This window comes from Cupressus sempervirens, chromosome 11 (genome assembly GCF_028749045.1).
Source record: "Cupressus sempervirens isolate cs-2001-9-10 chromosome 11, ASM2874904v1, whole genome shotgun sequence".
NCBI classification, from domain to species: domain Eukaryota; kingdom Viridiplantae; phylum Streptophyta; class Pinopsida; order Cupressales; family Cupressaceae; genus Cupressus; species Cupressus sempervirens.
Genome location: NC_143128.1, coordinates 485316827 through 485343797, shown reverse-complemented (window position 1 = coordinate 485343797; position 26971 = coordinate 485316827).

The following is a 26971-nucleotide window of genomic DNA, read 5'->3' as shown; positions in this document are numbered from 1 at the left end:
GAAAAGAATGTTGCTTTAAAATACTAGAGAGAAGCTGTAAGTGTAGTTGTTCATACATTGAACCGAGTACAAGTCAAGAAAGGTATAAATACAACACCTTTTGAATTATGGTATGGTTACTCACAAATGTAAAACATTTCAAAGTATTTGGTTGCAAATGTTTTATCTTTAAAGATGTTAGAAATGGAAAATTTGATCAAAAAGTGATGAAGGTATATTTCTTGGTTACTCCACAAGAAATAAGGCATATAAGTGTTTGAATGTTAACGCTAACAAAATTATGGAAAGTGCAAATGTAAATTTTGATGAGCACACAGAAGTCCAAGCTGAAGAACCAAAGAAAATGGAAGAATATAGAACCTTTGTATATTCTTATGAAGGAATGACTACTGATGAGGATGATTTCAATCAAATTGAAAGTCAACAACAAGTGTCAGTTTCAGCCGATTCACAACCAGTGAATGCCGAATTGCATTTAGAAGCCGAGTTACAGAATGAAGAAAAGGCACAATTTGATTCTGAAGACAGCATACATGATGAAGAACAACCTGACAATGAAGAGCATAGTGATCCTGAATCCGAAAGATCAAACATGGAAACAAGGACAGAGCCAAGATTATCCAAATATGTAAAAAGACATCACGTTGTTGAACAAATAATTGGTGACAAAGATGCAAGACCAATGACAAGGAATAGACTAAGACATGAATCATGTCTGATCAGCAAATCTAAACCCAAGACAGTATACGATGCATTACAAGATGGCGATTGGTATAAAGCTATGGAAGAAGAAATTGATCAAATAAGAAAAAATAAAACCTGGAGTTTGGTTCCCAAACCAACTGACAAGAATGTGATTGGCACCAAATGGGTATTCAGAAACAAACTAGATGAGAATGGTGAGATTACCAGAAATAAAACCAGATTAGTATCCAAGGGTTATGCTCAAGAAGAAGGAATAGATTATGGAGAAACATTTGCTCCTGTTGCTAGAATGGAAGGAGTAAGAACTTTACTTGCATATGCTGCCTACAAAGATTTCAAAGTCTACCAGATGGATGTAAAATCCGCCTTCTTAAATGGTATACTAGAAGAAGAAGTCTACATTGAACAACCAGAAGGATTTGTTGATGAAAACAATAGGGATATGGTGTGTAAGTTATATAAAGCACTCTATGGTTTGAAACAAGCACCTAGAGCATGGTATGAGAGACTTCACAAGTATCTAGTGCAAATTGGATTTGAAAGAACTGATGATAACAACAACATGTACATCAAAGCTGAAGAAGGTAAAGACATTATTGTATCTGAAATTCTTGTGGATGACATAGTATTTGGTGGTAAGGAAGTACTTTGCAAAGGCTTTGCTGACAAAATGAAACATGAATTTGAAATGTCTATGTTTGGAGAAATCAAATTTTTTGTTGGATTGCAAGTTCATCAACTCAAACATGGAATATTTATTACACAATCAAAATACATCAAAGAAATTCTTAAAACATTTGGATTGGAGGAATCCAAACCAGTCAGCACACCAATGGCCACAAGAAATAAGCTATCCAAAAATGATGAGTCAGCTGAAGTCAATCAAACAATGTACAGATCCATGATTGGAAAACTACAATATGTTGTACATAGTAGACCAGACATAGCATTAGCAGTTGGAATAGTGGCTAGATTCTCTGCTAATCCTAAAGAAAATCATCTCATAGCAGTAAAAAGAATAATGAGATATCTCAAAGGGACTAATGATTTTGGTCTATACTACAAAAAGAATGGAAAATTTGAACTCAATGCATATACAGATGCAGACTGGGGAGGAAACATTGATGATAGAAAAAGCACAAGTGGAGGTGCATTATTTCTAGGCAAAAGGCTGGTTACCTGGACTAGCAAGAAACAAACATGTATATCCCAGTCCACTACAAAATTAGAATATGTGACAGCTACAGTCAATTGTACAAACATTGTATGGCTCACACATCTATTGAATGGAATAAAAGAAGAAGTAACAAAATTGGTGATATTGTATTGTGATAATACAAGTGCTATAAACATATCCAAAAATCCAGTGATGCATGCAAAAACCAAGCATATTGCAATCAAGCATCATTATGTTAGAGAACTGGTAGAAGACAAACAAGTGAAGTTGGAATACATTCACACAAAGGAACAAACTGCAAATATATTCACCAAACCATTGCCCAAGGATGCCTATGAATATCTTAGAGGCAAGCTGGGGGTTATACCCCTAAGTCAAGCAGTTTAAGGTGACATGGAAGCTGCCTTGCATCAACAGGAATAAATCATTGAAATATTAACAGGTTGATGCAAAGGATGACAACAGGAACAGAAACTCCAAATCAGTCACAAGTATGGTGATAGAGGGAGAAAGACAACAAGAAGCCAAAGCTTATATTTTGCATGATAAAGATGCTACATCTTTGGCATTTATGTCAAAGAGGGAGAAATATGCAGAAAATTGATCAATGCAAAGAAAGAGGGAGATATATATGAAAGAGGGAGATATATGTGATCAGTAGCGAAAATGCAGCAAATCAATACAATCTTGGTGGTAACTGAATTGATTACTTGATCAGTTTGGTTTGTCATCAATGCCAAAGAGGGAGATTGTTGGAAATGATTAAAATGATCATAAGAACAATTGTTGGAATAATATATGGAACTGGTAAAGAATGTCCTCAATCATTTTTTTGTCATTGATGTCAAACTTGCTACTTGCAGGGATGACAATTGCTTTAGTGATCCAAATACTATCAATTAGTTGATTGTCAAGGTGGAGGCAATCAATAAGATGTAACTAGAACACATAGAGAAAGGTTGAAGTTATGATGTTGTAATGAAGTACAAAGATCAGTCAAGCCATTAATGAAACAGTGTATTGGATGACATACTAAAAGATACAAAGAATAAGCACACTGAAACATATCAAAGATCTAAGGTTTTAGCTAAGTCTTTTGTAAAGCTCAAACTAAGTTTATTAGAGAGAAGATGTCGAGCAAGCTAGTAAGAGCTGAGCAAATTCCTAGATTAAGTGTCGAGCAAGTTCAAGTGCCGAGAAAAACCAAGTGCCAAGCAAAACCAAGTGTCGAGCAGAATCAAGTGTCGAGCAAGTTCAAGTGCCGAGCAAAACCAAGTGTCGAGCAGAATCAAGTGCCGAGTAAGTTCAAGTGCCGAGCAAAACCAAGTGCCGAGCAGAATCAAGTGCCGAGCAGAACCAAGTGCTGAGCAGGTATAGGTGCCGAGTAACACAGAGGTGCCAAGCACCAGTAACTCAATAGTGCCGAGTTGCTGCATTATTTAGAAAATTGAAGATTCGTCAGATCTAAGCCGACAAAGTTGTTATCTAGAAATCTGTGAATTAAAAGGAAGATAAGAATGATGAATTGGTGGCACAGAACACCATGTAGAACATTTTTAAGATACAACTGGTGAAGTTTCAAGAAGAAAATAAGATATGGCATAGATACATTATATCCTACCTAATCCATTTTGAAACCCTAAAATTGGAGAGGGAGATTTGAGCGGCAAAGGCAAATCAGACTTGTATATAAGAAGACATAAGTTAATAAAAAAATAGAGTGGAATAGAGGGGATAGTGAGAGAGAGAGCCGGAGTCAAGCTAGAGGGGATAGTGAGAGAGAGAGCCATGGTCAAGCATAAAAGCATGAAATGCTGAAGAATGTGCTAAAGAGAAGATAACACAGGAACTCTATTTAGATAGATGACCACAAGCATGATTGCATTGGAAAAATGAGTAGGAAGACTCAAGGAGATGAAGCTTGAAAGGGAGACAAGCAGTTAGAGCTGAAGTAATTGAAGCCAAGCATAAGGATTGAACTGAAAGAGTGATCTGAAATCTGCAAAGTATGTTGTAAGTTATGTCAGATCAAAAGACCATTAACGTTACTTTCTAGCAATTGTAATAGTAAGATAAATCCTATGGACTTAGGTTGGTTTAACAACCATTAGATAAATCCTTTAACAGGGTGACATTCCAAGTGGATGTTCTAAAGACCTTTAACCAGGCCCATTCCTAATAGTTTGGTGAAATCCTCTAACAAGGTCATATTTAACAGTGTGTTGTAAGCCTTTAATAGGGCATCACTTCAGAAGAGTGAGAATTAAGTAGCATGTTACTGGTGGTTTTTCCCAAATTGGGTTTCCACGTAAATCATTGTGTCATGTGTTGATCTTGAATGTTTTATCTTTGCATGTTGATTTACAATAATTTGCTTATATGACTGATTTAAGTTTGAACATATAAAAAGGGTATTAATAGGGCATTTGGACCTTGAATAACTGATTCACCCCCCCCCCCCCCCTCCCCTCTCAATTATTCTAAAGAATTCTAACAGCCTTCTGATACTCAGCATCCACTGCATTACTCAGTATCATCATACACTCGGTAGAAGTGAAGGCTCAGTCCATACTAATCACTTGATGTATTTCTAACCTCAGTAACCACTGGTGACTCATTAGACACTATACACTGAGTTTACCTTGCTTCACTCGGTAAACACTAAATCTTGATGACACAAATTATCTGCTCTATAGACACTATGAAGCATGATAGATACTGAGAAGCTAGGTAGATATGGAGAAGCTCGGTAGACACTGTTGGACTTCACATTGTCTGTATTTGCTCAGTAGCCACTATCTGCTCAGTGTAAACTATTGAACTGCTAATCTTACAAGGTAACCACTGGATGCTCGGTAAGCATACATAATTGAGTAAGTGTTGTCACTAATGAAAAAATAATCATAATGCCAACAAAATTATGTTGCCCCAATTAAGTTTGATGAAGAGATGACTGAATATGATGACAATAGCCAGTTTCAAGTGGTAAGTCACTGTTCTTCTTCAGATTTAGATAATCTATGTGAGAATATTAGAAATAATGTTGATTTATCTAGATTCTCTCACATTAAGTTTGACAATCTTGAGAAGATTAAAAAGAATCAAGTTGAAGAGGCAGTATATGTCATGATGGCAATATTTAAAAAGGCTCCTCTTGAACTTGCCAACTCCATACCCAAAAGTTTATATGATAGAGTTGAGTAGAAGTGGCATTATTGTCTAGATACTAAAAGACAAATAAGAGAGACAAAACTTACACAAGTAATGCCAGAACTAAGTAAGGTTGCAATGGAAAAAGCCATTAAGACATATACTACAAGATTTGTTCCAAAGTATAGGGCATTCAATATATTGCAGAATGACATTAAAGATGTTGTATAGAAGTCCAAAAAATTATGGAAGCTAATATATGGACTGTCAACATCTAAGGAAGTTGTGCAAACACCTATTGAAGTAGGTGAGGAAAAAGAAGAGGACATTGAGCAAGATATAGTTGAGGGAGACATGGACATGAATATAAACACCTAAGCACCAATTGTAGATGAGTAGCAGATAGAACAAAGTGTACCAGATACACAAGTGTCGAGTGTCAATCCTCAACAAAAGACAAGTACAATTATTGACACTATTAAGATTAAGGATGTTTTTGAGACTATCGCTCAGAACATCAATCCCCTTTCAGAGAAAGTCTTAAAGAAGATATTGAGAAGATCCACTACACATGCCACACTTTGTGATTATCCACTTTGTGAGAATCTTGTCGTGGTAAGTGTTGGTGAGATTGAGAAGGTAGATAAGGCACCTACAAGGGAGGAATCAAAAACATCTACACCCCTTCCTTAATCTACCATGGTACAACCACCATTACCTATTGTGGTGTATCATAGAAAGGAGCAAACAATTTCCACTAATAGTACAATAGTACAAAGTGATCCATTCATCAAAGATGAACCTGCAAAAACAAATGTCAAAGTTGACACATCCAGTGAGCAGAAGGATGAGATTATAGCAGTAGAGCAAGTTGGGGCTCAAGCTCAAATAGGTTAGAATGTCACTCCTGCACCTACAACACAAAATCAAGGTGTTATTGGTAATACAGAGAAAGAGAAGGACAAGACTAAAGAGTCAAGTTTGACAACAAAGCCAAAGGAGCAATTAGCAATACAAGCATTGGCACCATTACTAGAATCTACTACTCCTCCTAGTCAACCTCTTTAGAGGCTGAGCACAAAAGCTACACCATTACAATCCTCAAGGCCAAATCCAAACACATCTAAGGTAGATGAGGTAACATCATATGGTGGTGTAAGCTTAGATGAAGTGGGTGTGTTGCCTAAATTTGATCTTGAAACCATCACAATTGAGTAGATGGGCATTCTTCAAGAGGCTCTAGCAAAGAAGAAAAATCAAGAACTACTAAGAAGGGATCATAGGCAGAGACAAGCTTTGATTGATATCAAAGAGATTTTTCTTAATGCATTAAGTTTGTCGGCTCCAAAGGAGAACAAGCCAATAATTGAACAATTAACCAATATAGTGGAGAAGATTAATAACACAAACCTAGATACAAATGTCAATTATTTGAGTGGTCTAAGAGAAAGTTTCAAAATAAAGTTAATGAAAAGATATCGAGTGCTTTTGCACTATCACAGGTTGAATTAGCAACAAAAATAGAGAGAATGAAGAAGGTACTAGAGAATATTTTATCTTTGTATACCAAATTGACTAATACTACACTCTTCACAAGGGTAGTTAGGAGTCATATCCTAAACTTGGAGAGCATTATGCAAACATCTGGCATAACTCTACCAAAGTCTCCCACCCAAAGTGAGAAATGCTTCAACACCCTCTTACAATCTCAAAGTCAGTTAACAACATTACATGTAGATGAAGCCAACATCAGGACTAAATTGATATGCATCCAGTCTACATTGACTCCACACATGGAGATACTACAAAAGGAACAAGCCTACGCTAAAACTCTCATGAAAAAAGATCCTCATCTTTCTACACTTGAAGGCTTAGTACACCTTGCTATCAATTTGGCCATCCAAATAAAGTCATTGAAGGTAGCTTGTGATAATTGGGATGCAGCTCTAAAGATTATACTAGAGGTCCACAAGTCATTTTTGGACAAGCACACTATTAGTGTATAACCCTTTGAGATAAATGTCAAAAAGGGGGAGTAAGAGCAAAGGGGGAGTAAGGGAACAAGAAATGAGAAAGCATATGGAGAAGATAGAGACAGAAACAGAGACAAAATAGAGTATCAACTCAACTTATGCAAATCATCTCAGTAGGAGAAAGATTTTGGCTTAGATACAGAGTATAGAATAGAAAAATCAACTTAGGGGGAGTTATGAAATTTTGAGGTATGATTGATAAGTCACGTGTTGCAAAATTTTGATATTTTAAAATTTTGTATAGAAGCCAAATAGATATTAGATATCTAAGTTATGCTCGTAAGGATAAAATCATTAATAGATAACCAAGTGTTTTTGACACTCATGTCAAAGGGGGAGATTGTTGATCTCATATTGGTTTTGACAAGTGAGTGTCTATACACTTAAGTCATTATAAGTTATTTACTTAGTTTATGTCAAACAAGTAATATATGTCAAGCATAACATATAAGATAGAGCATGTCGAGTAAATAGTGAGTACCAAGTCACTCAAATATCGAGTCACTCAAATGTTAAGCACATAGTATGTGCTAAGTGATTCAAGTGTCGAGCAAGCAGTGCATGCCATCATTCAGATGTCGAGTGATAGCATTGAAGTTAAAATTAGTGTCAAGCACCAAGGACTTCAGATGTCGAGTAATACAGTTTTGACATAGTTGTTTGTATTGGCACAAACTACTATGTAAACCATTTTTTGAGCTAACTTAAGGATTGATTTATGATCTTTGTTGATAAGGATGAATCTTAAATGTAAATCACTACGAATTACATGCACCTAATCAAAAAAAGGGAAGGCTTACGCAACAATATGGGTGAATCACTACCATTAATTCATAACTAACCCTAAGTCACCTAGGTCTTCTTAAGGAAGACAACCCCTAAATTTTTTTAGGAATGCTTAAGGAGAATTGAAGAGTTTTTGCATGCATAAACAAAGTATTCATGGTGACTAAGGAATTGTGAATTGAGTTACATTGCAGAATTAGTTAAAGGAGAACAAAGGAATCAGAGGATAGTAGAGATACATCTTATCAAAAAGGATTAAGTAGACATTAGTATTGAGGTGATTTGACGTCAAGCAATAGAGTGCTAACCGAAGGATCATTGCTGAGAAATTTTAACAAGTGAATCAGTTAAATCTCTTAATAGAGTAGTTCTAACAAGCTATATTGAAATCCTCTAACAAGGTGCTTACTTAATTGTGAGTTGAAGTCCTCTAATCAGGCACACTTCTAACAGGGTGTTAAAATCCTTTAACAGGGTGAGACCTAACAACCTTTGTAAGCCTTTAACAGGGAAGACCTTTCAAAAGGTAGATAATATTTTATGGTCAAACAATTGTAACATTAATTGGGTACATGTTATTACTATAGTAGTGAAAATTTGTGGGTGTCATCCCCACCCCAGTTTTACCTTCTAATTGGATGGTTTCTAGGTAATCATATCTTCTATCATATTTTGTGAATGTTTACTTATTTACATGCTTTAGATGTACATGCATAATATGTTATTTCAGTTTACTTATTTATTTGTGAGATGGATGTGAGGTGAATGATTTTATGGGCAAAATTTTGAAGCACTGATTCACCTCCCCCCCCTCTTAGAGTTTACTTTTCATATTGTAATTCCAACAACATCATCTACTATCACATTTTGTTTAGCCCCAACCTCAACATGCTCAACACTAACATCATGCTCTACATACTCAAAAATTATCACATAAAGGTTGCACCAATTGAAATTTAAGATGTTAAATTTTATTAATAATTACATAATTAATTTTCAATAGAAATTAAATATGTACTTGTATCATTTTGACGCACATCAAGGCCTTTCTCATGTGTAGGATTTGTGCCTTCGTCATCATGAGTAAGATTTGTGCCTTCATTGTCATGAGTAAGATTTGTGCCGAGAGTAGAAGGCTGTAGTGAAATGGCATGCATGCATTGTTATCATTGTTCGAAATTAACATCAAATAGATTATTTCTCATGAATTTCTCAAATTTTATTATTATTAATTAGGCCTATTTACCTATGTGTGAACTAGTGCACCAAAAATCTTCTACATCTCTTTGGCCACTGGAATCTATGTGGTGACGAGCAACCACTACTTTATAGCCTTGCTTGAAGCCAATTTGTTTCTCCTCTTCTGTGGATGCTAGATTAAATTTAATGCCCTGCATTTTTTGCATAGTATCATCAATATTGAATGTATTTCTTATTTTTAATTTTATATTTAAAAAAATGATATGAAATTTCATTTACTGCTACTTACAAGACGTGAGTGAATTTTCATATATCCACCAACCTTCTCTTTCCTAGCTTGTGTAGCCTTTGATGTGCCTTACAACCTTTATATGTAAACTTTGAAATATGTTAGAAATATGTTAGATTGTATAAATATAAAGATCACTAATTTGTGCATAATTACATTAATACTACCACATACCTATTTTTGTCGGGTGGTGGGTTAATTCCTTTGTCTCTTAGTCTTGTCTCTTTTGCATCTTCAATGATTTTATTCCACTCCAACTCTGGAACCTTAGGAGGATGCTCATACTTTGGGTTGAGATTTAGAGCCCTTCTATATTCGTCTCTCACAGTCTTTAGATGTTTGCAAGATTTTTTAAGAATTTGGACTCTATTCAAAATATGTTGACCAAGAGCTCCTCCATAGTTTTTATGAGTTGATCTTTTAATTTAGGGCCTTGCCCATTCCACCTTTTAACAAAAAATAAAATTGTTGGATAAAAAAATTAGTTCAAGCTATGTACTTGAATATATTACAACAAATGGATGAACACAAAAATGTAGAAACCAATTATATCAAGCTACATACCTTTTACATAATGTGGGCCTAAATATCTTCAATGTTAAATCATAAAAAGTTTCATAAAAAAGATTGTTTCCTGCAAAATCATCTCAGGATCATTAGTCAAAAATGAGAAATGAATAAGTAAACTACAATTACACTATGAATAATTACAATTTTAAAGTACATGGAAGCTTAGGCAATTTTTAGGGAATCATATCTTTCTCAACTATCAACAATGATGCCTTCAATGATCTAGTAGAAGTAACACGGGATGCTCCATGAAAGGCTGGTAAATTATCACCAATACTAGTATTTGTTCTATCATCATGAGAAGGTTTACCTATCCCTGCACAAAGTTAATCAATGTCATACTATACTCAAATTAATAAGAAAGTAAAAATCAAATCATATTTAACACATAACAAAATGTAACAAAACAAGGATTTACCAGCTCTAGTTACAACAGGTGTGGATCTTTGCATGCTCTTTGTTCTCGATCCTATAGTCGACAATCTCAGAGTACTAGTTGGCCTCATGGAAGGAGGCATATGCACATCATCAGCACCTAAAAAATAATCATACATATATACAATGTATTGTATTTTTAAAATATAGATTGCAAATATATGACAACAGTAATATAAAACTGTCAATAATAATCGTGAAGAAAATAATGTCCTTTCTAATGATTGAGAATTGAAATCACATACCTCTAGGAGCTACACTAGTACCCTCATTAGGTGGAACAAATCGATAAGTCTCAAAAATTGTTTTAAAAAAACATACATATTGTGGTTCATGATCCATAAATTAGTATAAAACATAAAGCTTTATTGAACTATTGTCCTAGAAAAGGATTCATTGTTACTTACTTCCATTCAATGTGCTCTATTACACAATTCATTTATTGTGGCCTCTTTCTCTTCTATTGGATTTGGATCCATCACAAGCCCAAGAATATGTAGATTGATGCTCTTGAGGCTCTTTTCACACATGGTAATAGGGTCACTATTATATGCGATGTCACCATCGCATAATATAGTGGCTATCATATCAGAAAGTATTTTCTCTTGTGTAATATGTTCTTTTCCCTTTCCCTAAGCATCAAATTATGACAAAAACATCAATAAAACAATTTTTAAAAAGTCCAAAACCTTAACAAAAATAACATAATAAAATGACATTTTGTAGAATTACAATTGCATAAATTTTTATATAGATGGTTTACCTACACTGGAAAAGGGGTGGGAGCAACATCCCTTCCTTTATCGTCTGATGGATCGCCCATGTCACCCTATGATGAAGAATATATATAAAAACATCAACATAATGAAAGGAATAGTTGACTTAGCAAAAAAACTTATTAATAAAATGGTATATTCTATATTGGACTTCTAATTGGAAGTAATTAATTTAAATATTACATATATAGTAATTACAAGTCCCATGATAGTAACTTTCTTTGTATCTATGCAATTCAAATTGTAATTTATTAGCAACTCTTCACATGAACTTATTGATTTTATCACACATACAAAAACATTATTTCCCTCACGCCCCTCGAAAATACAATTGAGTCACTTATTCGTTGACCCAAGACGTGTACTATTTATAAAACCTGCAATATTCCCTATTGATTTTGGCCTTCCATTAATGTACACAACAAGTCTTTTACTTTGATAATTTTCTTTCTATTGTAGATAATTTTCTAACAATGCATACCTATGCATACTTTTTTTATATTGAATTATCTACATCTAATTATTGTAATTGTAACAAGGTCCTACATACTCCATCAATTCAACAACTTTGTTATAACTAACCTTTACATCATTCATGGAAAATAGGCCCAAACCATGTAATTATGGTGGAGCTATGCAATATATCCTCTTGTTAACACAAAAATTAGAGATAATTGGAGGTAATTCCTTGGGTACCCATTCTTTCTCAAGATGTGTGTACCTCAAGGAAACCTTGATGTCGCCCTTTATCTCATCATCATAAGAACATGATCCCACTTGAGCAAGGAAAAATTGCATGCATTTATTGAATTTTCTTCTAATCATTTGACTTGTAGTTTGTCTCTCTTTCATAGACCTACTACATGTCTTACTATCCTCTTCTATTCCTGCATTTCCCTCACTTGAGGAAGACAAATCTAACATATACCTATTTGGTGTTACTTGTAGCCCATCAAATTCAAGATATAGTTGAAGGAGCAAAATATTTAGCTATAAAATGAGGCTAATATTGATGAAGTTTTCCTAAAGTTAATGTTGAAGGTAAAGAGAAAGCAAGTATGTAATAAACTTATACCTCCCAATCCATGTCATTGTGTATGATCCTCATCAAATGGGTATAGTTTCCTACATATGCAAATCATTTGTCTTAAGTTAGTTACAAATTACAGGATACTTATGCTACAAATTACATAAAAAATAACATGAATAATATGCATACATCATAATCATTGTATACTTTTTAATTTGTGACCTCTATGAAAAACATATTATAAGTAATCAACACCAAGAATTGAGCATTGTATTTAATTTGTTACCTCTACAAAAAAGATATTATAAGTAATCAACACCTAATACATTTCCATTGATCATCTTCTTCATCCATCTCATCATCATTATCGCCATCATCATCTAGATCATCAAAATGACAATCATCATCATCATGATTGTCACCATGACCATCGTTGTCATCATCATTGTCATCACCATCACCATCACCCTCACCCTCACCCTCACCCTCACCATCACTACCACCATCATCATCAACATCATTTCCACCACCACCACCATCATCATCAATGCCATCACCATCATCATGAACATCTTTGCTATCATCATCATCATCATCTCCTTCTTCATCTTTGCCATCATCATCATCTATTTCATCTTCCACTTCTTTGGTATCTTCTTCTTTAATCACATTATGCTTTATTGGTCTTCCTCTTGGATTGTGTCTAACAACAAATGACCAACCCGGTTTAAGTGGAATCCCAAAGTAAAACATTTGCTCACACTAGCTTGAAAGAACATAGGGCTCATTTTCAACTGGCTCAAATGAACTTGTATTAATCATTGTAAATCCATTATCATGTTCAATAATATTTCTATTAGGATCATTTTGATTCAATTGTAGCATGTACAATTTGATAATGAATGGAACTAGTTTGAAGGCATTAAAGTTGCACTCAATTATATCATTCAAAACGCCATAATATTTATTTTCAAATTGTTGTGGATACATGCCATTTCTAGATGAAATGTTGATGACCTCAAAGACTATAGTTATCCTAGATTCACAAGTTCTCTTACTGTCGTCTACCTTTTTTATACAAAATTTACAACCATTGTAGTACATAACTTTGTGGTGCTTAACCTGTTAGTTTTCAAACATGTTAGAAATATGTATCCATTTTTGAGTTGATATTAAACAAATGGGTCATGATAGATTAATTTATGCATACCTTTCCATCTCTTAAACCATTTCTAGATCAATTACCATTGGCATAACATTAGGATCTCTGTTACAATGACCTTGTTTAACTAATGAAGTAGCACCTTCCCATGTTAATGAGTGACCATTTTGTTGAGATCATTCAATCCATACCATCATCCAATCAAAAATCATTTTCAATATACAAATGAAGTGCATCCCACTCATGAGAAACTGTATAAAATAAATAGACTAGTTAGAAAAAACTTATATTGATGATGGATAAGAATTAATTACTACAATAACATTTTATAATTACCTCACTTTTTTCAATCTACCTTTCCCCATCAAGTATTCCCCTTCGAATCTATTATGGAGTTGGGATCCCAAATGCGATCTACATAGATCTTTGATGCAAACTTGGAAAAATATTCACTAATGTACACCATGGTCTGGTAGACCATATATCCCTCGACCATGGAACCCTCGGGACATGCTGTCTATCGAACCAAGCCCTTCAAAAATTTCAAGTGTCTCTCAAACATCCACATTGACCTAGTTGGTACAGGTCCACACAATTCAATCTCTTCAACTAGATGTATGAGGTAGTGTTCTTGTGCATTAAAAAAATTTGAAGGTAGACACTTTTGCATCTCACACAAAAGTTGAGGAATTTCGCTCTTCCAATGTGTTATGTTTTTTTTATCACTTTCTTTAGATGACAACCACCTAGAAGATATTCATCACACAAAAAAATATTAACGAGACTCTACAATATATATATATATATATATATATATATATATATATATATATATATATATATATATATATATATATATATATATATATATATAACAAATCTAACAATTAACACTTCTAACCTCATATATTTACCAAGATAATATATAATGTGTTTGACACTCATGTTGTCAAAGTTGTGTGGGAGAGATAGAGGTAGAACATACCGCAGTAATAATAAAATGATCTTTTCAATATATTATAAAATAAAATAATCAAAAGTACATGATGTTTTACAAATTTATTTTAAATAGAGAAGAACATGACTTACCTTGACGAAGGTATGCCAATCATGCATTTTCAACCCTGACCCAAAATCAACTTTCTTTGATATGAGACTGCTTATGTTTGCAAAAAATCTTGTGAGAATTTTTGCCTTTTTTTATGGCTTCAAATATGGCATCGATTTGTGCTAGGTTAATAACCAAGGAATGACACTCATATTAATCTAGTTTCCATTACTATTTGATTCAAGGAAAAACTTCAATGCATGATTGGATTCATCAATGTCATTAAAAATTTTGACCAATTTTTCTTTGTCATGTCTTCCATCCAATATTTTCCATAGTGTCTTTGTTACATTCTTTTCACTATGCATAGCATCAAACAAATGCACTATTGGGAGGTGCTTGTAATATGACAACCTACTAAATTGTTTAGGATAACTTTAAGTCCTTTTAGAAGTTTCTCGTCAATGCCTTGATGACCTTCACGAACATCAATTACATCATTACTAAATAAAAGACAGTATCCAAATTTTAATTTCATACAAAACCCTGCATCAGATGGAATAACATTACCTATATGGTTCATTCTATTGTATTCCAACTTCCATATGTGAGGTGTCATTCTTCATGGCTTTGATGTTGTCTCTTCTTTCCTATTGAAAATATGTTTTTAAGTAATTCAATACTTATGATTTTTGTGGAGAAAGTGTCTATGCTCATCAAACACCTACTTTCTTAAACTTTTTGAATGATGAGATTTCATCTTTGGACCACAAATTGGACATGCAAATTTTCCCTTTGTCTGAAGACCTACAAGATCGTGTATAACTGGATGACATGTGTACTAGAAGATTTACATTTACAATTATCACACACAACTTAAACATACAACAAAAATGTGTTAGCACTATTACATACCAAAAATATGCATTAATAGTTTTACATACTACAAAAATGTGTTAGTCCAAGGGCATCATGTATTGTCCATACAAGCATTGCACAAAATTGAAATTATCTTTCATCAATTGTTCTAGAGATGTCGTACATAATAAACCCATTCCATAACTTCAACAACTCATCAAGCAAGGGCTCAATATATATTCATATCTTTCACTTGGTACTTACCTAGTTGAATGAACATAAACAAAACATAATTATTATGGTCATTTTGATATTGTGTTTATAAATTAATTTAGATGACTATTAAATGAAAAAATACCTGGTACAATCATTGCCAACATTATGTGATCCTTCTTTACGGACATCCAAGGAGGAATGTTATTGTTAATAACAAAAACAGGCCAGTTTGAGTAAACTTATCTCATCTCTCCAAATGGATTGACACTGTTGGTTGCCAATAAAACCTTTAGATTACAAAGTTCTTCTTTAAATACTGGCCACTTATCTTCTATGTCCTTAAATGCATAACCATCCACAGACATTCACATAATGTCAATCTTGACTTTTATTGCATGCATGGTAATCCATAAAATGTATCAAGCTAGTACACTTGAATAATTGTTGTAGACATGGAATAATGGGAATGTGCCAAAGAACCTTGTGAGGCACCTTTTTGGTTATTCGATATGATCGATATCTACTAATGTGACAAAATTAAGGCATTGTGTTGCAAATTCATGTTGTTTATGATATATAATATGATCATTAGGACATGCATGTATTATTTGATACTCCATTCCAATATCTTTCATAATGGCCGATAATTCTCAATAAGAGTGAGGTAGAATGTTTGATGGTGGCAAATTTTGTAGTCCCACAACACACACCCTATTTTCAACTTTGGAAATGGGGACCCCCTTTTTTTGGCTCACAAAAGCTTGTTCATCAGAATAGGGTATCTTCCAAGGTGCCTCAAGGAGTAGAATTTTTTGTAGTTTGGGTTTAGGAGTCTAGTCAGTTAATGTAACTTTTAACCCCTAACACTAGTATATTGATGTTTATTTTTTGTGTAAATCATTGTGGAATCCTCATCATCCATAACACAATACAAATTACCATGGTATTGCATGTGCATTTTCAAAATAGGTGCCTTGGGATTTCAGATAGAAGAAGTAGAAGGAGTTCAAGTATATGATAATGTTGGGATATAAAGAGGGCATAAATCATCAAAAATATCAAGAATAAGTACACTAGAGTGCTCCCAAACCTCGTTTGAGAAAAACCCAAAAACTATTTTAAAAACTAAGAACTTTGATTTTTGGGTGAATTGAGCACCTTGCACATTTCCCTAAAGGTGCATAGGTGTGCAATTTGGATTTTTGGATCGTGGCACAAGTGTGAAGGTGCACATGTGTGCAAGGTAATTTTTAGATATTCATAAGTTGAAGGACTCTAGAAGATGCACATGTGCATACATGCACAATGTTATAAGTTGTGAAAAGAAAAGTACATAGGTGCACAAATAAGCCTAAATCATCAAAAATATCAAAGTAAGTACACAAGAGTGATCTAAAACCCCATTTGAGCAAAACCTAGAAACCTCTTTCAAAACTGAGAACTTTGATTTTTTGGTGAATTGAGCACCTTGCACAATTCCTTGAAGGTGCATAGGTGCACAATTTGAAGATTTGGTGAATGAATTATCTCTAAAGGTGTTCATATCTAAAACATGAATAGGTCTACCCTGATGTCCTGAACATTACTTGTTGGCATTATGTTGTATTTTTCATTAGTGATAACACTTATTCAATTTTGTATGGTTACCGAGCTCATCACTCAGTCTACACCTTATACTGAGCATTCAGTGGTTGCCAAGTAAGTTCATCAGTTAAGCAGTTCACACCAAGCATTCCTGAATCTACCAAGTGAGTGTGCATTTCACCAATGTTTACCGAGCTTACAGTGGTCACTGAGCTTCTCAGTGTCTACAAAATCATCAGTTTGTGTGATGAGAAGTTAGTATTTATTGAGTGATGGATGTGTAGTGTTTACCAAGTAAATGCAAGGTAAATGAAGGATTCAGTATCTACCAAGTAACACTATATCTATCGAGTCTTCAATGGTTATCGAGTTCCAAGCTACATTGTGTGACTAGTATGGACCGAGCTTCTACTTCTACCGAGTGCATGATGATGCCGAGTAATGCAATGGACTCCAAGTATTAGAAGTTCACCAAGTCAGCTTGAAGAACCCGAGTTTTCTACTGTTTGGCTAACTCAGTAATATTTTGTTTACCTGTGTTTTAGTTGACCTTGTAATTATAAATATTGGAATGGTATATATGTAATGTATTGTATCATTTACAATGTATGGATGAGAATGTCAAGGAATGGATATGTAATGTTTTGAGAAGAGTGAATGCAAATCAACAGCAGAGTAGAATATTCAACAAGGTCTACAAGGAGTAATAAAGATATATCAATCATGAGAGGTGATTTGTACTTCAAAGATCTATTCAACAATCAAGTTGTAAGTCAGATCTACTATTTCATCCTGATAGGTGAATCAGTTTTCTAAATCCTTTAATAGGGTAGACTTAACAGTCTTTGTTTAAATCTCCTAACAGAGTGCATACTTCATTGTATGTTTGTAAAACCTCTAACAAGGTGGATCTAGCAATCCAAATTGCTCTTAATAGGGCAGATCATCAGAAGTGGTCAATGTAAGCCCTAACAGGCCAACTTATATTTTAGTAGTGAATTTTTGTGGGTATCATCCCCACCCCAGTTTTGCTTTCTATTTGGAAGGTTTCTGGGTCACCAAAATACTGTGTTCATGTGTTATGAATGTGTATTGCATAAAATTGTAACCAAGATTATGCAAACCTCAAACTATGAACAAACGAATAAGCAAATAACAAACAAAGACCATTCCACCTCTACAACTCAACAAAGGTGTCCATAAGAAGCCTATGTTGGTGTATCTTAGATGGAGAGTATGTTTGGTATGCTCTTAGGAACACAACAATGGATGAATCTCTTGGATGTGTGAATGCAAATGGAATATGTACTCAGACTAGATGATATGAGAAATCAAAATGACAGAATGATGATGCAATGATAAAAGATTCTAATGGTACCTTAATGGATGATAATGACTTCTAATGACTCCTAACCCACCTGGGAAAACTTGAGACAAGACATCTATTTAAAGTAGATGGAGGAAGCATCTAGAATGTGCTTAGAAACCACTAGGAAATAAGGATAAGGATTGACAACTAAGCACAGGAGATAAGGATAAGGATTGACAACTAAGCACCTTATCTCACATTCTAGATAGATGGATAAGACTAATGAGATGGCATGTGTGTGTAGAAGGTTCCTATGGTGTATACAACATGTGCTTAAAAGATATATGGACCCATGTGATGACAACTCATATGAATGCACATACTTCTAGGCAGTTTGGATAAAGATTAAATTAAATGAAATTTAATTTAATCACGGTCTAGAAGAATTAATGGGAATATGGAGGATTTTAAATATAAAAAAATTATTTTAAAAAAAAGGAATATTTGGAGAATCACGTGTTAATTTAAATTAACACATTAGAGCTAAGAGTATTTAAATTAAATTTAAATACTTAGGCAAAAATGAACCTATTTAATTAAAATAATTTAATTAAATAAGTAGAGGAATGTGACTAGTATTAATTAGATTAATATAGTCATTTGGGACGATTTTTGGTGTCTACAGAATGCTTATCTTTTCTCAAGTTTTACTTTCTATTTGGAAGGTTTTTGGGTCACCAAAATACTGTGTTCATGTGTTATGAATGCTTATCTTTTCTCATGCATGTAGTAGATTAGATGAACAAATAGTGAATGATTTATATTGTTAAGTGCTGAATTGATTTAAAGTTTTTGAGGTTACTGATTCATCCCTCCCCTCTCAATAATCTAGCTAGTCTTGATTATTTCCAACAATTACTATGGCTTCCTTGTCTTCTATAGGAGCTAAGATCACACTCAAACCCATGACTTTCAAGTTCCATGGAATGCCCAAGACGTCACACTTAATGATTTCCATAGGGAAGTGAGGGTAAAGTATGAAGCTTTAGACTTATTAACTCCTTAAGAAATCACCTCTACAATCCAAAATTTCAAAGGGAAATGTCCACAAATCATTTTGGTATAAAGGGGAAGAAAACCTAGATGATAGAAATAAAATTTGGACACTTCAAAGATTTTTTGGATTTTTGGGTCCTATCACCAAGGTGCACAGGTGTGCATGTGTGCAGATGTGCTTTTCTTAGAGGTGCACCTATAGTTTTCAAGAAGAAGCAATGCATTGACAATTAGTTACCAATTGTTATTTTAGAGCATTCCATGCATTGGAAAAACATTTTGACGACAATTCAACTCCCAAAAATGCTTAGAGAAGGACATGCTTCCATTTTTAGAGATTCCAGAGACTCCCAAATCATCTCATGCCTTCCTTCTTCTAATTTACTTCTTCTTTCATTTTTTTAAGTAATGTAAAGGCTCATGCACCCATTAATTGATATAAACAAGGGTGGAGACCTACTTAGAACCATTTAGAGAATTAGATTTCTTTGATTAGTTTTTACCATGAGTTTCATTTTAAGAACTCTCTCCTATCACAAAGGGAGGAGATGATTTCTTATAAATATATGGATGTAATATGTATTGTAGGTTGTTATTTTGATGCAATAATATATGCTATTGGTACTCTCATTCTAAGTGTAGTTATTCTTACCACAATGTGTTATGTTTGTGAATGCATGTTCATGAATTATAATGGAGCCAATGGTTTTATTAAGTTGTTATGATTGTGTGATCTTTTAGTTCTGGTGTTTGCCTCATGTTAATGAATTTTGCTAATGTACCAAGTTGGAGAAAAGAACACTTATTCTTCTTGCATAGCTTCTTGTCTCACATGAGCGCACTTTATGTGGCCTTGCTATTTAATGAGAAGTGAAATATCTTTCAATTATTACCAAGTTCCCATCGACGATTGCATCGATGGAATTGAGGAAGCATTACTCCTATTTTCATTGGTTTCCTACCCAATCTTTTTGACAATTTAACTCATAGACATGTTGTTACCATGGTTTATGTATATTAGGAATTTCCCTTTTAGTTTATTTTCTTTAATCTCTCGTTACCTTGTCATTGTTATTTGTTTTGCTAACACTTGGTTAAAATAGGAATTCAAATAGTTGCATCAATAAATTGCATGCTTCAAAAACATAAAATTCCAAAAATATATCTCTTTTGTGGTTACTTTTGAAAACAACAAATCAAACATCTTATCCAAAATTGGTTGGAACCAATAAAGGCCTTCTCGTGAACATGCACATTTATCTTCAATTGAACAGATTCCAGTAAGTTGCAAGATCACCTGGAACCTTAGAGTTGATACTAGATTAGCTTTTCAAGAGAGGAGTTCAAAAGGATTCCTATCATTAAACATCATGCAAAATGACAACTCAATAGAAGTGGCACTAGAAGAAGGGCCTAAAAACCATTTGGCTCAAAAACCCAAGTTGTTGTTTGAAATTTCTACAATTTTTGGAAGTTCAAAAATTTTCCAAGTTTGTCATTGTGAAAAGGTGTGTAGGTGTGCTTTTAAGGAGCACTTTTCAGAGGTGTGCTTTTCCAGAATAAACACAAGTTCCTAGAACTTGGTCACTTTCACATGCTTCACACTGATGAAGGGATACCAAGAACTTCACTCATTCACATTACAAATTCCATCGTCATCATCCACTCTACATTCTACTTCACAAATTCCCATCATTATGCACCATGTCTTTCTTCAATGCCCTAAGTTCATCTTTGAATCTAACTAGTCCATTACATGACTTGCCCAAAAATCCTGAAAGTTTTTGTCCATAATTCATCTATTAAGAATCACGAACAACAAAAGATTATATTAAAATTTTCAAGGAAATCTATAATTGAAACCAGATTTAGCATATGGACATGGTCTATCACCTTTTCTCTTATACTTTGGAGGAAACAACATTCAATTGGTACCTCAATTTGACACCAACATTAATAAGGGATTGGAACTCTTTTAAGAGAAAATTTTTAGAACAATTCAAGATCTATATTGATTTAGCTATCCCACATCGTCAATTCATCTCAATTAAGAGGGATCCCCATGAGATTATTTCCTAGTTTAATCATCGCTTCTACAAGATGTATCAAAGAATGGAATTTCCTTACACTGTACTACAAGAGGTTGCCATCTAGATTTATTTGGGAATAATGGATTCATTAACTTCCATTTATCTAAGAAGGCTCCCACCCAGAGACATTGATACCATTAAAAAGGTCTTCAAAGAGGTTGTACATTCACGAAGCAGATAGATATACCATTGAAAAGGTCTTTAAAGAGGTTGTTACATTCATGAGGCAGGTAGATACCCATGGTGGAGGAAACTTTGTGTCTTCCTTCATTTTGAATAATACAGTAGCCATACCACCATTTCTTATAGGAGCATATACTATGCCTAATCAAATGCCCTTGTTGAATCCAGTACCTTTACTGCAACAAGTTACTGCTACTCTGATGCCAACAATTACATATTTAGGGTGTAAGCCCCAAAAGACTATATTCTTTGTGCAAAAGACTTCTCCAACTACTAAACTCGAGACCAATTTGGCTAGTGAGGTTAAGGCCATGAAGAAGACAATGTCTCTTTTATCCAATGAACTTATGAGCATAAAGTTGAATTCCTTAAGAAACCAAGGGAATTATCCAAGACAACTTATTGCCCAAAACAATTATTTCAAAATTAGAGAAGAAATTATGGCCCCTATGATAACATCAACAATGAGAATAATGGTATTACATGTATGGGTCCAAGTGAAAATGGATATGGGTATAATGATGTTTCAAATCAACCTCCCCAAATCATGGAGGAACAACCTTTGTAGTTTAGTGCAATGGTGTTTGAATCATATGATAAATCTATAGCAGGACAAAATGATGAAGATGATTAAGAGGAATTTGTGTTCCCATTCAATGAAGAGAAATAGCATGAACAATCTGGGATACTTGTTTGTTGCAGCAATAATAAGAACACGCAAAGTTTGAAAAGTAGAGAGAAACCTCTAATATATGATGTCTTTCTATGGTTACATCCTACTCCTTTAGACATGTAGGTTTGCAATACTCCAATTCATTATGAGGCTCCAACGAACATTACCCTGATAGTCTAGAAGGAATTACATGTAAAGGATGAGGTTTTGAAAGGTTTTATGCATAACATAACAAGAAATTTGAAGTATCTTGGAGAAGATTAGAATCCAAGCATCCTTTTGCTTCTTAACTATTACCACATCCATCAAAGGATTCATTCAGAGTTGGAATGTGCTAGTTGCCAAGATGCAGTATCTAATGTATTAGCACAGATAGATAGGCCTATTGGAATTGTCAAAAGTAATGAAACTTTTTAAAGTTTTGATGTTGTACTAAGTGTGGATATCCCAAGAAATTTTGAGGACACAAAAAATTTTGAAGTTCCAAAACTCCATGGAGTTGCAAAAATTCTCAAAGTTGCAAAAAATGATGGAAATGCGAAAGATCTTGAGGTTGGTGAGATTTTTGAATCAAAAAGTCATCAAGAAGAAGATACCAATGCTAGAAGGAATTACATGTAAAGGATGAGGTTTTGAAAGGTTTTATGGATAACATAACAAGAAATTTGAAGTATCTTGGAGAAGATTAGAATCCAAGCATCCTTTTTCTTTCTAACTATTACCACATCCATCAAAGGATTCATTTAGAGTTGGAATGTGCTAGTTGCCAAGATGCAGTATCTAATGTATTAGCGCAGATAGATAGGCCTATTGGAATTGCCGAAAGTAATGAAATTTTTTTAATTTTTGATGTTGTAGTAAGTGTGGATATCCCAAGAAATTTTGAGGACACAAATTTTTTTGAAGTTCCAAAACTACATGGAGTTGCAAAAATTCTCAAAATTGCAAAAAATGATGGAAATGCAAAAGATCTTGAGGTTGGTGAAATTTTTGAATCAGAAAGTCATCAAGAAGAAGATACCAATGCTTCCTACTATGATATTGATCCCTCATTGGATAATGATAAGACACCTCCCTCAAAACAAGATATGTCATTAGAATAGATGGATAGAGTTCTTAATTTGGTCCCAAGCTTGACTAAGGAAATGTTTATTTGTGGCTATTTTACACATATAATAGACCATGCAATAACCGAATCATGTAGAATCCATCCTTTTGGGTTCCATTCAGAAGTAAGTTGTCATGATTTCTTATTAGCTTGGGAGATCACAATGGAGGGTAAGTATGATTTTCAACATGCTTCTTTGGGATATGAGGCATGTGCGTAGGTGCACTTTTCTCAACGGTGTACTGACAATTTTCAAGAAAAAGCAGTGCTTCGACAGTTAACTACTAGTTGCTATTTTAGAGCATTCCATGCATCGAAAAAATATTTTGACAGCAATTCAACTCCCAAAAGTGCTTAGCGAAGGACAAGCTTCCACTTTTAGAGCTTCTACAAACTCCCAGATCATCTCATGGCTTCCTTCTTCTAATCTACTTCTTCTTTCATTTTTTTAAGTCATGTAAAGGCTCATGCACCCATTAATTGATATAAACAAGGGTGGAGACCTACTTATAACCATTTAGAGAGTCAGTTTGTATATAATTAGATTTATTTTATTACTTTTTAGCATGAGTTGCATTTTAAGAACTCTGTCTCCTATCACAAAGGGAGGAGATGATTTCTTATAAATACATGGATGTAATATGTACTCTAGGCCATTATTTTGATGCAATAATATATTTTATTGGTGCTATCATTCTAAGTGTAGGTTATTCTTGCCATAGTGTGTTACGTTTGTGAATGCATGTTCATGAATTATAATGGAGCCAATGGTTTTATTGTGTTGTTATGATTGTGTGACCTTTTAGTTCTAGTGTTTGCCTCATGTTAACAAATTTTGTTGACGTAGCAGGTTGGAGAAAAGATCACCTATTGTTCCTGCATTCATTCTTGTCTCACATGAGTGCACTTTCTGTGGCCTTGCAATTTGATGAGAAGTGAATCATCTTTCGATAATTACTAAGTTCCCATCGACAATTACATAAGTGGAATTGAGGAAGCACTGCTCCTATTTTCATTTCTTTCTTACCTGATCTTTTTGACAATTTATCTTGTAGATGTATTGTTATCATGGTTTATGTGTTACATCCCAATTTTCGACCCAATTTAAAGTTCGTATAACTATTGAGGTTCACATGAAGTCTATTGACATTTAATTATTTTATAATCCTATGAAATGGTAAGATGGTTAGTTGTTGTAATTTCATATGGAGATAACATGCTAGTTGATTATTTATCATGAATTCATGGAATTGAAAAGGTGGTTAGCCATTATGATTATTTATGATTGATAAATTGTTATGGTAATATGATTTGACTATAGAGAATCTCCTTGTAGGGAGCACGCCAAAGGTGTGGAAGCATTGTCAGAAATGAATGGGGCACAGGAGCATCACCATCATTGGGCAAATGGGTATGAATCGTGAATCACCATGGTTGAGGACCTAGCGACTGCATAACAAGATAAACACATTAGATATGCATGAGCTATTAATAAATATTTAAAATATTGGTTATTTTTAAATTAAAAATAATGCGTACCTCAAATGGTTTTTGGTTGACTTTTCAACTGCATCATTTTAAGACATTATTATATACGTACACATAAATATAAATTAAAGATGACATCATAGTATTATTTTATACAAGATTTTATCTATTTAATACATACATTTAAATGCATGTACAAGAAGATAAAATAAATCTTCCAAGATGAAACATGTATTTAGATATACATATCTAAAAGGTACGACCTTGGATAAACATTTAATATGTGTCAAATTAATAAAATATATTTACGTGCAAGCAAATAAATATGTTTATAATATTCTTTTGACTTATAACCTTCAAATTTTTTTCCTTATTTATTCAATTCTTTACTTGAAACCAAAATACACACTTGGCATATTTCATTGGTGATCAAGAGCCAAGTCTCTTCCTTTTATGTTACAACTTCTTGGAAGCCAAAGAGACTTTGAATACTTCTTATATTATGAAGTCAAGAGAGATCATGAACACACAATATATCATCCAATTCCTTCTTCACATATCAACCAAATACTTCTTCTTTTTTAATGATATCCCTGCTATATACTGCCTGATCTCTAATGCATTTTTCTTGCAACAAATGCCTTTTTCATTGATTTTCGCTGAAGATGTGATTGTTATTTACATTGAAAATTGTGACTGAAGATTCATTCCATAGAGAAGCTGATTATTAGCATCCAACAATACTCCACCTTATTCCAAATTTCTACCAGGTTATGTGGATGTCCAAATCCCAAGTATTGCAATATGTTTCATAATAGTTATTACTGCAATTTGATTATTATAACAATTAGATACAAATCTAGATTATGAAGCAATTCGTCCTTGTTTATAAAATCATCAATTAAGATTAATAAAAGCCAAGTATTCATGACATGATATCATATTATATTTATGTCGTTGAAAGTCATAATCAAATGTTATTTATTATGCTAGTCTTAAGATTATATTCTCGGGTCATAGAAATGTGATTTACTGAAAAACATGTAACATTCTTATATTAGTTGAGGATCAACAAAAAGAGCTAGTTTCTCTGAGATTCAAACACCTGGAACTCACCCGACTATATAGCCAAGGAAAAGGGTGAAGAGGTGAGAGAAAAGAATATGCAATAACATGAAACCGAATTAGATATGACATAACAATGTTTATCATTTTTAAAAGGAATCATTTAATAGCTCGTGCATTATCATGTTTATTGTTTTCTCCTATTGTCAAGTCAAGTGGTGTGATTTGATATTGGGATGCTTAGTGGCTGACAAGGTGTTCCATGTCTATTCTAGGTAGGGAGAGCCTTTCTAGTTAAAGAAAGTGTGGGGATAAGTTTAAGGTCCGTGGTTGGGTGGTTAAGCCCTTGACAATATTTTCCCTCTCCACGAGATGTCAAGACATGCATCAGATAAAGATAAGTTGAGCCTTCAAACATTTATTGGTAATAGGTATTTTTACTTTTATGATATTTATACAAGTAGAAGATATGATGGATTAATTTATATCATTGAATTTGGTTATTCCCTTTGATGAAAGCAATATTTCTCCTTAATGTAATTGGTAACCATTTAGATCGGTTGACCTTCCAACTGCATTATGGAATACATCTATTGGATTGTTATTTCAATATTTCATTCATAAAAATAATGATTATGAGCATATCTTCTAATCTTATATTATTGTCACAGTTAGCAATAGGAAGAAAATAAAAGAAATAGAAGTATCTAACTCCCCAAATGAAATAGTGGTATCTGATGCCCTAAGTGATATAGTGGTATCTAACACCCTGAATGATATAGTGGTATCTGTTGCCCTAAATGATCCAATGGTAATTGATGCCCTAATTGATACAGTGGTATCTGATGCCCTAAATGATCCAATGGTAATTGATGCCCTAATTGATACAGTGGTATGTGATACCCTAATTGATACAGTGGTATGTGATGCCCTAATTGATATAGTGGTATTTGATGGTAATCATCATTTGATATTAAGTG